Source organism: Diceros bicornis, chromosome 6 (assembly GCF_020826845.1).
Source record: "Diceros bicornis minor isolate mBicDic1 chromosome 6, mDicBic1.mat.cur, whole genome shotgun sequence".
NCBI lineage: Eukaryota > Metazoa > Chordata > Mammalia > Perissodactyla > Rhinocerotidae > Diceros > Diceros bicornis.
The window spans coordinates 87,079,178-87,094,854 of NC_080745.1; the positions used below are offsets into that span (position 1 = coordinate 87,079,178).

The 15,677-nt window shown below is 44.3% G+C and overlaps 1 long non-coding RNA gene across 2 annotated transcripts; it reads right to left on the minus strand.

Annotated features, from left to right (window-relative positions):
• Nucleotides 1–679: 679 nt before the first annotated feature.
• On the minus strand, nucleotides 680–15,400 carry LOC131406838 (uncharacterized). Of its 2 annotated transcripts, none has more exons than XR_009220363.1 (5): nucleotides 15,171–15,400; nucleotides 4,669–4,763; nucleotides 3,629–4,249; nucleotides 3,056–3,197; nucleotides 680–834 (listed from the first exon to the last, which is right to left on the minus strand). It is a non-coding gene; the product is annotated as an uncharacterized LOC131406838 (long non-coding RNA). The 2 variants fall into 2 exon arrangements; XR_009220362.1 differs by having other exon boundaries at nucleotides 3,629–4,418.
• Nucleotides 15,401–15,677: the final 277 nt, after the last annotated feature.

A 15,677-nucleotide genomic window follows, 5' to 3' on the forward strand; every position in this document is an offset into this window, starting at 1 on the left:
AATACCTGAGGCCGCTGCAGGCAGGGCATGCCCAGGATCACATTTTCCTTTCTCCCTCCACCGCCCTGGAATTAGGCAGGACATTTGTCATCTTTGGGTGCTCAAATGTCAATCTCAACAACCTCTGGTGGGGCTTCCAGCTGCCTCCATCCTTCTAGACATGTGGTGTTTTTTCCAGGCTCCGCAAGGCCGGGCCCTGTCCAGAGGCTGCAGATGCTCTGGCCACGGCAGCCTACAGGACACACCTAGGATTTCAGTCCCAGAGTCAGTGCCCCCTAATTCCCTGCCCCTGATGCCCCAGGCCCCACAGCAGACCAACAGCTGCAGACCCACCTCCAGGCCCGAGGCCATGGGCACCAGCAGAAGGATTGTCAGCAGCCGTGACCATGGCAAGAGGAAGGAGCAAACTTCTATCACCTGAGGTGGGGAGGAGGGCCAGGACCCCAAAGCACAGCATGACACTGGGCTCCTCAATGCTCCCCGAGATCCTTGCCTCCTCTCTCCTGCCTCCAGGCGTGGCATATGCTGCTCCCTCTACCTCAGACACCTCCCAGCCACTTCCCACTGCTCATTCCCATTGGACTTTCAGGTGTCAGCTTGGGTGTTGCTTCCTCCAGGGAGCACTCTCTGACCACCCCAGACAGAGAGATGCCCCCCTCCCTCTCTCTCAGCTCCCTGCACTCCCCGCCCCCCATGCTGCCCCTGTCACTCTGGGAGGAAGAGCCTGTCGGTGGGTCTGTCTCCCTCTCCAGGCCGTGAGTTCCACAGGGCCAGGCAGGGACCTGGTCATCTTGCTGCAGTCCCTGACATAGCACCTGCATGAAGATCTGCTCTCTGAATGAAAAGATAAAAAGAACAAAATGAATGAATGAATGTAGGCTTGTGAGTCCTTCCCAAGGACCTGTATTACCCAAAAGCCCAGGCCACGTTGCTGCAGAGGTGAGCCCTAAGCACCCATGTGGCATGGACAAGCTTCTCTCCTGCTCTACCTGCCCCGGCTAGTGGGTGGGGGCTCGTCTCAGCCTGACTCTGAGCTTCCAGACCTTCCAGGCCAGTGCCCAACAGCCCACATCCCACAGACTGGAGCTTTCTACCACTGGCTGGCCCCAGCTGAGGCTGGCCTTTGCTCAGGCCAGGCCCTTCCTACAATGGGAGTTGGCTGTGGGCCTGGCACTGGCAGGCTGGTCCTGCTGCTCCCCATGGAAGTCAACCACCTTCCACACTCACTGTGCTGGACACAGCTAGCTTCCCCCCGCTGTGTCCCACCACCACCCCCCCCACAGCCCCATCTTAGGACACTGGCTCCGACAGTACGATGAATGCCGGTGGACACTGGTGTCCCATGCCCCATCCACCACTGCACCTCAGGCCTGCCCCTCCAACCTGGATGGTAAAAATCAGCTCACTCAAACCTGAGTCCCATTTGTCAGACCTCAGAGCTCCAAGATCTCACCCTCAGGGCACCGTGCTTCTCACTGCACTTTCCCTTCCCAGTGAAAACACTTCCTGTCTGTCCTCTTTGGGTGTGAAGACTTCCACACTCTCCCCATCTAGTGTGAAGACTTCCATACTCTTCCCATCTGGTATAAAGACTTCCATACTTTCCCCGTCTGGTGTGAAGATTTTAAAGACTTCTACACTCTCCCCATCTGGTGTGAAAACTTCCACACTCTCCCCATCTAGTGTGAAGACTTCCATACTCTTCCCATCTGGTATAAAGACTTCCATACTTTCCCCGTCTGGTGTGAAGATTTTAAAGACTTCTACACTCTCCCCATCTGGTGTGAAAACTTCCACACTCTCCCCATCTAGTGTGAAGACCTCCACACTCCTCCCCCATCAGGTATTAAGACTTCTGTGCTCTTATCATCTGGTGTGAAGACTTCCACACTCTTCTCATCTGATGTGAAGACTTCCACACTCCCTGCCATCTGGTGTGAAGACTTCCATGCTCTCCCCATCTGGTGTGAAGACTTCCATGCTCTCCTCATCTGATGTGAAGACTTCTACACTCTTCCCATCTGGTGTGAAGACTTCCACACTCTTCCCATCCAGTGTGAAGATTTCCACACTCCCTCTCATTTGGTATGGAGACTTCTCTGCTCTCGCTATCTGGTGTGAGGGCTTCCACACTCTCCCCTTCCAGAGTGCACCCCTAACACTCCACTTTGTTCAAGCTATTTTCCTAGCTAGGAAGGCCTTCTACCACCTTTCTGACTGTCAGATGTCTACAGACACTTCAAGACCATGTACCAATCTTCTCCCTCATTGAATGTTGTCCTGATCACTCTGACCAGAGTGAGCTTCTCCTTTGTCTGGACCTCCATTTACTCATCCAGCATTTCCCACAGGGGCATCACCTCTCTGTTCATTGCCTGCTATGAAACGAGGCAAAATCTTCTAGGGAAACCCCTCTCCTGGCGTCCTATCTGTATCCTCCTCACCCCCATCCCACATGATTCAGGGGGCTTCTCTCAGCCTGACCTGCCCTCTGACTTGGACGTTTCTTCCCAGGCCTGGCATCTGCAGCTCATTTCTTGCTGTTGGTGCAGCTTTTCCTCTGCTCAGCTCAACAGATCAGTGACAGCCCACTGAGTTGCCCTCTCCTTTTTGGATTTTGGTTTGGCCCCTGGATCCTGCCTCTCTGATCATGTCTTCCCTCCCCATTCTATACTTCGCAGACTCCACTCCCAGCCCAGTCTTTGCCTTCAGACCTCCTGTCCTGTCCAGGGCCCTAGATTCCTGCATATCAGGGGTTGAGTGGGCCATCCAGCTGAGACAGATGTCCACTGTTCCCTGGACAATATTATTTGCACACAACTCCTTCTTCCCTCCGCACCCTTGCCCTGGGATCCCATGGATAGAGATATTTCATTCATTTTTGTTGTCAAATAATATTCTATTGTACGAATAAACCACTTTTTAATTTATCCACTCATCAGTGGATGGATATTTGGGTTGTTTCTATTTTCGAGCTATTGTGAATAATGCACTATGAATATCTGGGTGTAAGTTTTTGTGTGGACACATGCTTTCAGTTCTCTTGGGTATATACCTAGTTGTGGAATGCTGGGTCTTAGGGTAGCTGTGTTTAATCATTTGAGGAACTGCCACACAGAGGCCTCTTCTCTCCGCTGTACTTGGACCTGGGAGGAGGTGAGCCTGGAGCTGCTGGCTGTCTTGCCAACACATCGAGCCTGAGAAATAAGCCAGCATGGAGGAGAAAAGAGGTGAAAGAGAGAAACTAAGCCCTGGTGACATTGGATCAATCAATCCACGAACATTTCAGCTATACAAGTCAATATATGCCTTATTCGTTTATTGTTTCCCTCATTCATTCACTTATCATTTAAATGAGTTTGAGCTGGGTTTTGGTACTTGAGAAAAGTCTTAACTCATTCAGGCTGAATCGCCTTCACTCTAGTGCTGACTTCCAGCTCTGCACTTGTTCTCGCATTGGTTTTGCTCCTAAAGAGAACCCACAGTGGTCACTCGGTCTCTAAGCCCAGCAGGCTTAGATGACGCAGGGATGACCACAGCATCACTGCGCTGATGGGGGGCAGGTCTGCATGGCCTGGGATGGACCAGGCCCAGTCCTTCCCCTCTCATCACTCACAGCAAGACTCACCTCTCAGCGAGCAGTGAGGCCCCTTCCCTTCCACGTCATGCATCCTTTCACCATCGACCTCTCTTCTCTGCCCACGTAGGGTCGTTTCCCATTCAGGGATACATCCCATCACTTTTCTGCACTCTCCATGCCCCAAGACAGTAGTCCAGGCCTGCCAGCAAGGCTCTCTCTATAAAGCCACGTGCCTCTTGGTGGCTCCATGACTTTGTCCAGATAGAAGTCACAGATTCCAAAACTACTAAGTCAGGTCTGCTAAAAGACTATTGGGAATGGTTCAGTTTGAGATGGAACAGTAGCCAACATTCAGGGGTTGCCATGGGCACTGTTTTCTTCTCTTCTTACACACAGAGCTGGGCTGAGCAGCCAGGAGAAACATAGGCAGAGCCTTGCCAAGGAAGAACTTGTCTCTCACTCACAGTGACTCTCTTCAGGCACAGGAAGGAAGAACACTGCTTCTGCCTGGGATTTAGTCTGGAAACACTCGAGCAGGTCTGCATCCCGGTGTAAAAATCTCCAGGCCCCTGCTTGCAGGTGCGGACAGTTAGAGCAGAGATATGCAAACACCTCTGCAGAAGGGCACAGTGACAACTCTGAAAGGATGAGGGTAGACAGCATTTTCTCCTGCAAATTGGTGAGCCTACGTGAGGACGGTGGGCAGGTGTGCTTCACCAGGGGGACAACCCAAGGACACAGGTTCTACCCATTTTTGGCCATCCAGAGCAAGCTATCAGAGTGTCATGTAGCCAAAATTTCCCAGCGTGCTTCACTTCATGCTCCTGGTCCAGAATTACTGTTGGCAAATGTTGCCTTGGGTTAATTAGACTTATTAATAAAATGTGATGGGAGGAGAGCCAGTTCTGGTCCATGTTTTAGATATTCCCTAGGGAGTTGGGGGGGGGGAGGAATGGGGTGGAGGAGGACTCTGCCAACCCACAGCAAGGTTCCATAAAGCTAATCAATCTGAGGACTCGTAAATTAAGGGTTTGACACAAGTGTTGAATATCTGAGCTCTTTGAGGACAGGAATCAGGTGCCGCTCACCTCATGTTGCAGTGCCCTACTCAGCCGGGCTCACAGTGGGACACGAAGAACCCCTCCAGCACTTTTTGGGGAGTGTCGGATCCCTTCGCTATGCCCTGGATGTTTGGAAGGAAGGATCACACACACAAAAGGGTTCCTGTTAGACTGTTCAGCACACACAGCAGTCCAGAGAATGAGGCCAAATGACTCTTTAATTTTCCCCCAGGTCCCCATTGGGCCTAGTAAGCACACTTTGAATGGGCAGAAAGGGCTCCCCTCTTCCTCCTCCCCACCATTGTCCCATCCTTCTCTTAACCCCTCTGCCGTCCCCCTAGAATCCCATTACTTCTGTATCCCTGGCCCTAGCCAGTCTTTCAGTCCCACTGGCTTTGCCCCACTCCATGGGTGAAGGGCAGGGAGAAAGTTGGGATCCTGAGAGATGGAGGAAAGGGGTTCCGTCCAGGTCCAGTCTCAGACAGAAGTATCCACCTGGCAAACATATCTTGTCCTGCTCAGGCTGACTGCCCTTAACTCTGCAACGGTGCCATGAGTCTCGTCTCTTTGCTCTGCCCTCCAAAGGCTCACTCCTGTTAGCCTAACCTGCAAAAGGCCAGTGCTCCACGCTCCTTGAAGTGACGAGGGAAGCAGAAAAGTCCCACCCCTGTCAGAGCTCCAAGAAAAAGCCCCAGTGGCCTCATGATATCTCCATCCCAATGAACATTCCCCCCTGTACACACGCACCCCATGGAAAGTGAAATAAGCAAAGGAGGTTCTAGGAAAATGATGAACTCACCAGCTCTTTGCAGACCTGACCCCTTTCAACTCTCGAGAGAGTTCTGTGCTTGTGCTGTCCCTAAGAACCAGGACAATTAACTGCACTTTGCACTTAACCTTTCCCAGTCTCCAGAATCTTCTGTGCATTAAATTCTCTCCGCCTCCTCCCCACCTCACCCACAAAGCCTACGCCTGTCTCTGGTTGGAACTTTGCTCCCCAGAGCCTGGGCTCTCCCAGGAACCTATCAGCAACTGAGCTCCCTGTGGTAGTGACGGAAGGTGGCCACCAACTCTGTCCTGAGGGTGGAAGCCACCATCCTCGAGCTTCAGCACACAGCCACTCTACCTCCCTTTCCATACTCGACCCTCGTCCCTTTACTGAGCAGCCAAGCCGCTCCTGGTTTTATAAAGGGCATGCTTGTTTTTACACTTCCAAAGAAAAGCAAAAGAAAGATCAACAGTGAAATTGGAAACAGATTCACAAATGCAGAGGGGTAGAAAGGGAAAAATTCTCATCCTCTCATCATTGCTCGGCCAGCTGCATCCCATGCCTGCTCATAGGCAAGCGGCTGGGCTGCTTCCCATGGATACTTGTCGGGCAAACGACAGTGTCACTCTAGCCAAGCTCCTTTGTAATGGACGTGTTCATTCAATGAACCAGAGATGGCAGGGGCAAAAGGTGGCCGCAGTACTGGCTTTATTCCAGAGAGGGTTACTCATAGTCCCGGCCTTCTTCCACGTGCCAAACAGCAGCCATTTATTTCTGCCTTTGAGGTAGATAAAAGACAGAATACAGGGTGAGGGAGAGGGAGAAAAAGTGAATCAGCACATGAGGGCAGCAGAGGTGAGGAAAGGGCAGCCAAGGGCCTTGGAACCATCTTGGATTTGACTGCATGTTCAGCAAAGCCCAGGTGATCTGAGATCCCCATCTCTTTACGCATCCTGAAAAGAATGGAGCAGGTAAGTCATAACACCAGTACCAGAGCCCAGCCTGCACCTTCCAGCCCGGGGCTCCTCCAACAGACCCAGATGCCAATTAGTCTGAGTGCTTCCAAGAAGCCATAACAGGTCATCCATACAGGACTTGAACTTCTGGAGCTAGGGCAGACTAGGTATCTTGAAAACCTTCTGTACTGCATTGAATTGTGACCTCCCACAATTCATGTCCACCTAGAACCTGTAAATGTGAACTTATTTGGAAATAGGGTCTTTTCAGATGCAATCAAGTTACAACAAGGCCATACTGAATGAGGATGAGCCCTAAATCCAATGACTAGCATCCTCGTAAGGAGAGGCAGATTTTAACCTAGAGACCCACACGGAAAGAATGCCATGTGACGACAGAGGCAGAGATTGGAACGCTACATCTACAAGACAAGGGGTGCCAAGGATTGCCAGCCACCACCAGAAACTAGGAAGAAACGAGGAAGGATCCTCCTCTAGAGCCTTTAGAGGGAGCAAAGCCCTGCCAACACCTTGCTTTCAGACTGCTAGCCTCTAGAACTGGGAAAGAATGCATTTCTGTGTTTTAACTCACCCAGTTTGCAGTAATTTGTTGCAGCAGCCTTGGGAACCTAATACACATTTCTCTACAAAATACCTAGAAATGCTAGTTAAAATAAAACAGAAACCCCTACCTAGATGAGCTCATAATAAATTAAAAGGCAAATATAATAGGGAAAATGAAAACCAGAATAATGATGATGTTGCCACATCTTTCTTGGGAACATGCAATTAACCAAGGGGCTGATGTTTTAAGGACAATTTAGGGATAGAGACAAGGCGTTGGGCCCACACTGAGCTCCACGTAAACCTCCACCTACAGCTAAGACCCTTGAAGGCCACATCTTCAATAAAGGAGTGGAATAAGAAAACAAACCTCCCACTGACGAAGGGAGATGACAACAAAACTTGTCTCTCTCGGCCTAAAATCCAGGTAGTGGGGGAGGGGGTGATCCTACCTTCAGACAGGTTTGGGATTAAGATTTATATTATACATGTACACCACAGGAAACTTCAAGCCAAGAAATTATTATAAAGTCATCCCCAGAAGGTAACACTTTGGGGGACCTGGAAGACGAAAATGCAAATACTCTCTGTGAGCACATCACCTTACCCCAGGCCCAACAGGAGCTCACAATCCAAAATTACAAAATGCATAAGAAAACAAATGGAAAACCAAACTTGCAAAAAACCAAGATAAATAACACCCAGAAGAATTAGGTCCCCAAAATTTAACAGAATTGCTGGATACCAAATACAAAATAAGAATGTTTAAAATATTCAAACAAATAAAAGATAAAATTAAATACATAAGGAATAAGCCACTCTTAATAGAGACCAGGCAGATTTGAATTTGAAAAATAACCAAATAGAAGTCTGTGTGTATGAATGTTATACATACACACATATATTACATATATACACACATATATAGGATATATGCATGTATACCATATTAGGCACAGCTGAAGAGATAATTAGTGACCTAGAAGAGAGACATGAAGAAAGTATCCAGAATATAGCAAAGAAAGAAAGGTTAAGAATAGGAAGAAAAGTTGAATATACTTCTAATTAGAGTTCCAGAAGACAAAGGGAATGGAGACAATGGAGAGAGGCCATATTGGAAAAGAAAGGAATTTTCTAGAATTGGTTTAAGATATGAATACTCATATTCAGGAAACTTAACAAATCCCATGAAGAATAAAGGCAAAGAAAGCTACATATAGACAGATAGCAGAACCCCATGCAAAGAGAACATCTTAAAAGCATTTAGAGAGAAAGACAGATTACCCACGTTGAGACTGGCAATAAACTTCTAACAACAACAGAAATAAGAAGTCAGTGGAAAAATATTTTCAAAATACTGATGGCAAATATGTTTTCACTAAACTAGTATGCATAACTAAGCAATTATTCAAAAACAAGGGCAAAATAAAAATATTTTTTCAAAGAAAACAAAAATGCTTTTAGCCATGACGGAGTAAGAAGGTCTAGACTAGAAACTGGACAAAACATGGGAAACATCTCTTTTCAGATATTGGAAAACAGGTATCATAGAACTATGATCTCTGAGAAAAGGAAAACAGAGTGAATCTCAACATAACTCAGGCTAGCGGCACTTCTGGTCTGTGGTGCAAGGAGGAGAGCTCAAACAGAGAGCTGCAAGCCCAGAGTTGAGGAAACACACTGGTGTTCAGGGAGGCCACGGTAACTAGAATTTGTGGGAGAGAATACCCAGGAGCAGGAAGCATCACAAAGAAAAGTAGAAATTTAAGTAAGGGTCCACTTGAGTCTTGGGCTGAATACCACTCTAGGCGTGAATAAAATGACAGCCCCACAAGGCCAACAAGAACAACTTCCAAGGAAAGAGCCATTAATGAGAAACTGTAAGAGGAGCAATTCCATCACACAGGGCCAGGAACTAATCGAGTTCCCTCCAGACAGAGTGGAGAGATGTCATTCAAAACACAGGGCATTCCGTAGAGAATACAGAAGGGCCAGGCCTTACAAGTGGGAGCTAAATCAGTCATGGAATAAAGGATATTTGATACCTGCTCAGAAATCGTAAAAACAAACCTCAAAAGAATCAAACTAACCCACTAATTCAAACTAAGTAACTTAACTGCCTGTCTGAAAAAGTTCAACGTTTTTCCTTCAAAGTTAAAAGAATATACGTAAGCACCAAATTGCTTAGTTAAAGGAATATACCAAAATCCAGCACTCGACAGTGTAAAAATCACAAAGTTCATCATCCAATCAAAAATTATTACACACATAAAGAAATAGGATAATGTGTCCCCAAACTGGAATAAAAATCATTCAATAGAAACCGATCCAAAAATAGCAGAGAAGATAGAGTAGAAAAAGACATTAAAACAGATATTAGAAAAGTCTCAAATGAATAATCTAAGCTTCCATCTTATGAAACCAGGGGGAAAAAAGGCAAAATAAACCCCAAGCAAGCAGAGGAAAAAAATCGTAGAGCTATCAGAAATGAGTGAAATTGAAAGAATAGTTGAAAAGATCAATAAAACTGATAAACCTCTTGAAAGACTGACAAATTAAAAAAGAAGGAGGGCCGGCCCCGTGGCTTAGCGGTTAAGTGTGTGCGCTCCGCTACTGGGGGCCCACGTTCGGATCCCGGGCGTGCACCGACGCACCGCTTCTCCCGCCATGCTGAGGCCGCGTCCCACACACAGCAACTAGAAGGAAGTGCAGCTATGATATACAACTATCTACTGGGGCTTTGGGGAAAAAAAGGAGGAGGATTGGCAATAGATGTTAGCTCAGAGCTGGTCTTCCTCAACAAAAAGGGGAGGATTAGCACGGATGTTAGCTCAGGGCTGATCTTCCTCACAAAAAAAAAAAAAAGAAAGAAAGAAAACACAAATAACCTACATCAGGAATAAAAGAAAGGATATCACTGCAAACCCCACAGAGATTAAAAGGATAGTAAAGGAACACTATGAACAACTCTATGCTTATAAGATTGACAATGATAAAATGGAGTAATTCCTAGAGAACAAGTACTACTAAAACTCCCCAAGATGAAATATATAATCTGAATACCCCTATAACTATTTAAAACATTGAATTCATAGTTAAAAACCTTTCAAAATAGAAATGTCCAAGCACAGATGGTTTTGCTGGTGAATTCTACCACACATCTAAGAAATAAACAACCCTAATTCTACATGAGCACTTCCAGAAAATAGAAGAGGAGGGAACATTTCCCAACTCATTTTATTACGCCAGCATTACCCTGCTGTCAAAACCAGACAACAATAGTACAAAAAAGAAAACTACAAAGCAACATTTCTCATGAACATAGATGCAAAAGTCCTCAACAAAATATTATCCAGTCGAATCCCACAACATACAAAAAGAATTATGTATCATGACTAAAAGTGTGATTTAGCGTTGCTTGAGAATACAAGCCTGCTTCAATATTCAAAAATAAATCAATGTAATACATCATATTAGCAGTCTAAACAAGATAAACTACATGATTATATCTATTAATGTGTAAACGCATTTGACAAAATTCTACATCTATTTATGATTGGAAAAAAAAAAACCCAACAAACTAGGAATAGAAGGGAACCCCCTCAACTTGATATAGGGCAAATATAAAATACCTATACCTAACATCATACTTAGTGGTGAAATACTGAATATCTTCCCCCCAAAGAACAAGATAAGGATGTCCAATCTCACCACTCATATTCAACATCACATGGGAAGTCCTAGCCAGTGTAATAAGGAAAGAAAAAGAAAGAAAGCCATACAGATTGGAAAGGAAGAAATGAAACTTCCTGTTATAGATGACATGATTGTCTGTGTAGAACATCCCAAGAAACCTGCCCCCAGAAAAGATGTCTTAGAACTAATTAGTGAGTTTAGCAAAGTTGCAGGACTAAAAGTCAACACAAAAATCAATCACATTTGTATATCAGTAATGAACAACTAGAAACCAAATTTTTATTTAAAAATACAGTTTACACAATCTTGAAAAAAATAAATACTTAGACATAAATATAACAAAATGTGGATAGAATCTGTATGCTAGAAACTATAAAAGCTGATGTAAGAAACTAAAGAAGCCCTAAATAAATCAAGAGACATACCATGGTCATGAATTGGAAGACTCGCAAAGTTAAGATGTTAATTCTCCCTAGATAGATCTGTAGATTTAACACAATTCCAATCAAAATCTCAGCATGAGATTTTAAAGATATGGGCAAACTCATTTTAAAATTTTAACAGAAAGACCAATAAACTAGCAAAGCCAAAACAATTGTTAAAAAGAAAATAAAATTGGAGGACTGTCACTAGCTGATTTTAAGACTTTCTAAAAAGCTACATTAATCAAGACAGTATGATATTGGTGAAGGAGTAGACACATATATCAATGGAACAGAACAGAAAATTTAGAGATAGACCCTCACAAATACGCCAACAGATTTTTGACAAAGGTGCAAAGGCAATTAAGTGAATAAAGTATAGTCCTTTCAGGAAATTGTGTTGGAACAATTGGACATCATGGGCAAAAAATAAATTTTTAAAAAACTGATCTAAACATACACCATATACAAAAAAAATAACCCAAAACGTGATATAGATCTAATTGTAAATCACAAAACTTTTTAAAGAAAACCTTCATCACCTGGGATTAGTCATTCTTAGATATGACACAAAATGCAAAATACATAAAAAAAAATAATGACAAAATGGACTTCATCAAAATTAAAAACTTTTGCTCTTTGAAATACACTGGTAAGAGAATTAAAAGACAAGCTACAGACTAGGAGAATTATTTCAAATTACATATATAATAAAGGACTTCTATATAGAATACACCAAAAACTCAAAATCCAACAGTAAGAAGACAAACAACCAAAATTTAAAATAGGCAAAAACTTGACCAGGCGCTTCACCAAAGAAGATACACAGAAGACAAATATGCAGACAAAAGATGTTTAACGTCATTGGCCATTAGGGAAATGCAAATTAAAACCATGGTGAGATACCACTACACAGCTATCAGAATGGCTAAAATAAGAAATAATGATAATACCAAATGCTGGTGAGGCTGTATGGCAACTGGAACTCTCCTATATCTCTGGTAGGAATACAAAATGGTACAGACACTTAGGAAAATAGTTTTGACAGTTTTCTTTAAAGTGAAATATACACTACCCATATGACCCAGCAATCTCACTCTTAGATATATATCCTAGACAAATGAAAACGTATCACACAAAAACTTGCACATGAATGTTCACAGCATCTTTATTTGTAATGGCCAAAAACTGGAAACAACCCAAATGCTCTTCAGTGGGTGAATGGGTAAACTCTGGTGCATCCATGTGATGCAATGCTACTCAACTATTGGTCAACGCAACAATTTGGATGAATCATAAAGACATTACGCTGAGTGAAAGAAGTCAATGTTAAAAGGTTACATTCTCTATGATTCTACTTATATGACATTCTCAAAAAGCCAAAATTCCCAAAAAGATAAAATTCTCAAAAAAACGGTCACAAAATTAGTGACAGAGTACAAATAGGTGGTTTTCAGAGTTTGATGTTGTGGTGGAGAGTCATTACAAAAGGATAGCATGATGAAATTTTGTGAGTGTAATGGAACTGTTTTGTATTCTGATTGTGGTGATGGTTACTCAATATTTACATGTGTTAGATTCATAAAACTATACACCTTCCAAAAAAATATTTTACTGTACATTAATTTTAAAATAATATTTTAGGGCCGGTCCCGTGGCTTAGCGGTTAAGTGCACGCGCTCCGCTGCTGGCGGCCCGGGTTCGGACCCCGGGCGCGCACCGACGCACTGCTTCTCCGGCCATGCTGAGGCCGCATCCCACATGCAGCAACTGGAAGGATGTGCAGCTATGACATACAACAATCTGCTGGGGCTTTGGGGGGAAAAATAAATACATAAAATAAAAAATCTTAAAAAATAATAATAATAATAATATTTTAAAAAACTATTATAAATATGTTCTGTATACTCAAATATGTAAAGGAAAATAGGAACATGATAAAGAGAGAAATGGAAGATATAAAAAAGAAACAAATAGACTTCCACAGATGAAAAATACAAATGAAAAATAAATTGAATAAGAGTAACACAGATTAAATACTGCAGAAAAAAAATCAGTATCCTTAAGGACATAGCAATAGATATTATTTAAAACAAGGCACAGAGAGATAAAGGACTGTAAAATAAGACCAAGTAGTCTAACATGCATGCAATTGGAGTCCCAGAGAGAGGGGAGAAATAAAAAATATTTGAAGAAATAATGGCTGAAATTATTCCAAGTTTGATGAAAATTATAAACTCGAAGAACCAAGAAGCTCAACTAACTTCAAACAGGACAAAAACAAAGAAAACCACACCAAGGCACAACATAATTAAATTGCTGAGAACCAGTGATTAATGGAAAACTCTTAAAAGCCGTCAGAGAAAAAGACACATAAAGAGGAACAAAAATTAAAACTACAGCAGGCTTCTCCTCAGAAACTATACAAGCCAGAAGACAATGGAATTACATATTAAACATTTGGGGAAAGGGGAGTCAACCTGGAATTCTATACCCAGTGAAAAAATATTTCAGAAATGAAGGCAAAATAAAGACTATTTTAGATATACAAAACCTGAGGTAATTCATTGTCAGCAGATCTGTACTACAGGAAATGTTAAAGGAAATTCTTCACTCAGAAACAAAAATGAGGGGGTGACATCAGTGGAAATGGGAAAACAAGGATATCTGAAAGCCTCTGCTCCACAAAAGCAATGAGAACCCTGGCAGAAATTGTCAGAATCAAGCTTTTCAGTATTCTGGAAATTAGCTAAAGGCTTACAGCAATCTAGGGAGCATTTATTCAAGAAAAATCGATGAATGTTGGTAACAACAGTGTGCAATGTGGTATTTTAACTTGCCCTCTTCTCATATCCCCTACCCAGCTCCTTTTCCCTGTCTAAATATCTCATAGTAAAGTAATAATTTAAAAAACAAATATTTTGCATATCTTTTGTTATTTCTCCAAGTCTAAAACTCCCTGTTTAACAGACAGAAAGGCAGTTTTCTCCTAGATCCATACCACTGTGCTTTCAAGGATCTTTCCCTATTGACCCTATCCATGTACTTCTCCTTCTCTGGACACCCCCAGGCCACTCTCTCTTCTTGATGTTCCTACCATCCAGCACCTCAGACTTCCTGGAGGCTTCATCCCAATTGCCTCAACCATCATGGTACCCCTCTGCCACGCCCCAGGGCGCCCCTCACCAAGTTCTCTGCCCTGCCTGGCCCTGAGAACTTCCTGCTCAGGGATGGGGTCACCAGGATCCCCTTACAGGCTAGTCTGACACATGGCAGGAGGGGCAAGCCAGTATCTGATGGAGGGCACTGCCCTCTGTCCCTCTGAGAGGTGAGGAAGAACAATAACTCAGATCCCACAGTCAGAGCAGCACTGCCTGCCCTCAGTCATTCCCTTTCTATATTAGAGGGTCATTGTGTTAGTTACCTGTCCAAGTTACCATAACATAATACCATAGACTAGGCGGCTTAAACAACGGAAATTTATTTCCCACAGTTCTGAAGGCTGGAAGTCCAAGATCAAGATTCCAGCATGGTTGGTGTCTGGTGAGAGCCCTCTTCCTGGATTGCAGGTGGCCACCTTCTCGCTGTGTCCTCACATGGCAGAGACAGATCGTCTCTCTCGTGTCTTTTCTTATAAGGGCACTAATCCATTCATGAGGGCTCCACCCTCATGACCTAAAAGATACCCAAAGGTATCTCCAAGCTCCATCACACTGGGGTTTAGGGAGTCAACATATGAATTTTGGGTGGACACAGTGCAGTCCACGGCAGTCACCGTGTGTCGCCCTCTGCCCGGGAGCCTTCACACACCAAGCGAGAGCCAACAGCCCCAACCTTTGCACATAGTTGAGTTCTTCCATTCAGCTGGGCTCACTTATGTAGACAACCTGCTTATTTTAACTCAGACGGACCCACATCTCTCTTCCTCAATAAAGGGGATCAGCCCCTCTGAGGCTCCCCAGCCATGCAATGTGAGTGGAAAGTGGGGAGCTGGCAAAGCTGTGTGCCAACAGCTTCCCTACAACTGAGCTGCAAAAGCAGGCCTGGTGGAGTCATCGGAGGAGGCTGTAGATGGATAGGAAATGACAACCCAAGGCAGGGCAATGGGAAGGCTCAACTTACACACATGGGTTTGCTGGGCATTCGTCCCTGTGTTTATTCATTTCTCCAGCAAATAGTTCTTGAGCAATTACTCCAGGTACTGGGCAGGTTGCTGTAGGCAACAAGAGGAGAATCAGATGGGCCCCTTCATGCCTCCAAGATCTTCCAGTCCTCCATCAGATGCCCTAGTATGTTACAGACATCATGGTGCACACCAAGACTTGCCAGCACAAGGCTTGGAGGTGGCCTGTCAATGGAATGATGGGCCTCAGCGTACCACTGCCGCACACATCATCTCTGGATGCCAGATGGCAGCAATCTCAAGACTGGTGTGAACAGTGACAGTGCTCGCACCATTCAGGGGCACTCAGGGTTGACACTGTGTACACACTTCACACGCAACTTCACTTGTAGCCTTGGGCCAACCCTATAGGATGCAATTATCACCCCATGCCTCAGATTAGGAAACTGAAGCTCAGAGATGGGAGGTAACTTGTCCCATGGCTAGGTTAAGTCAGGTGTGAGTCC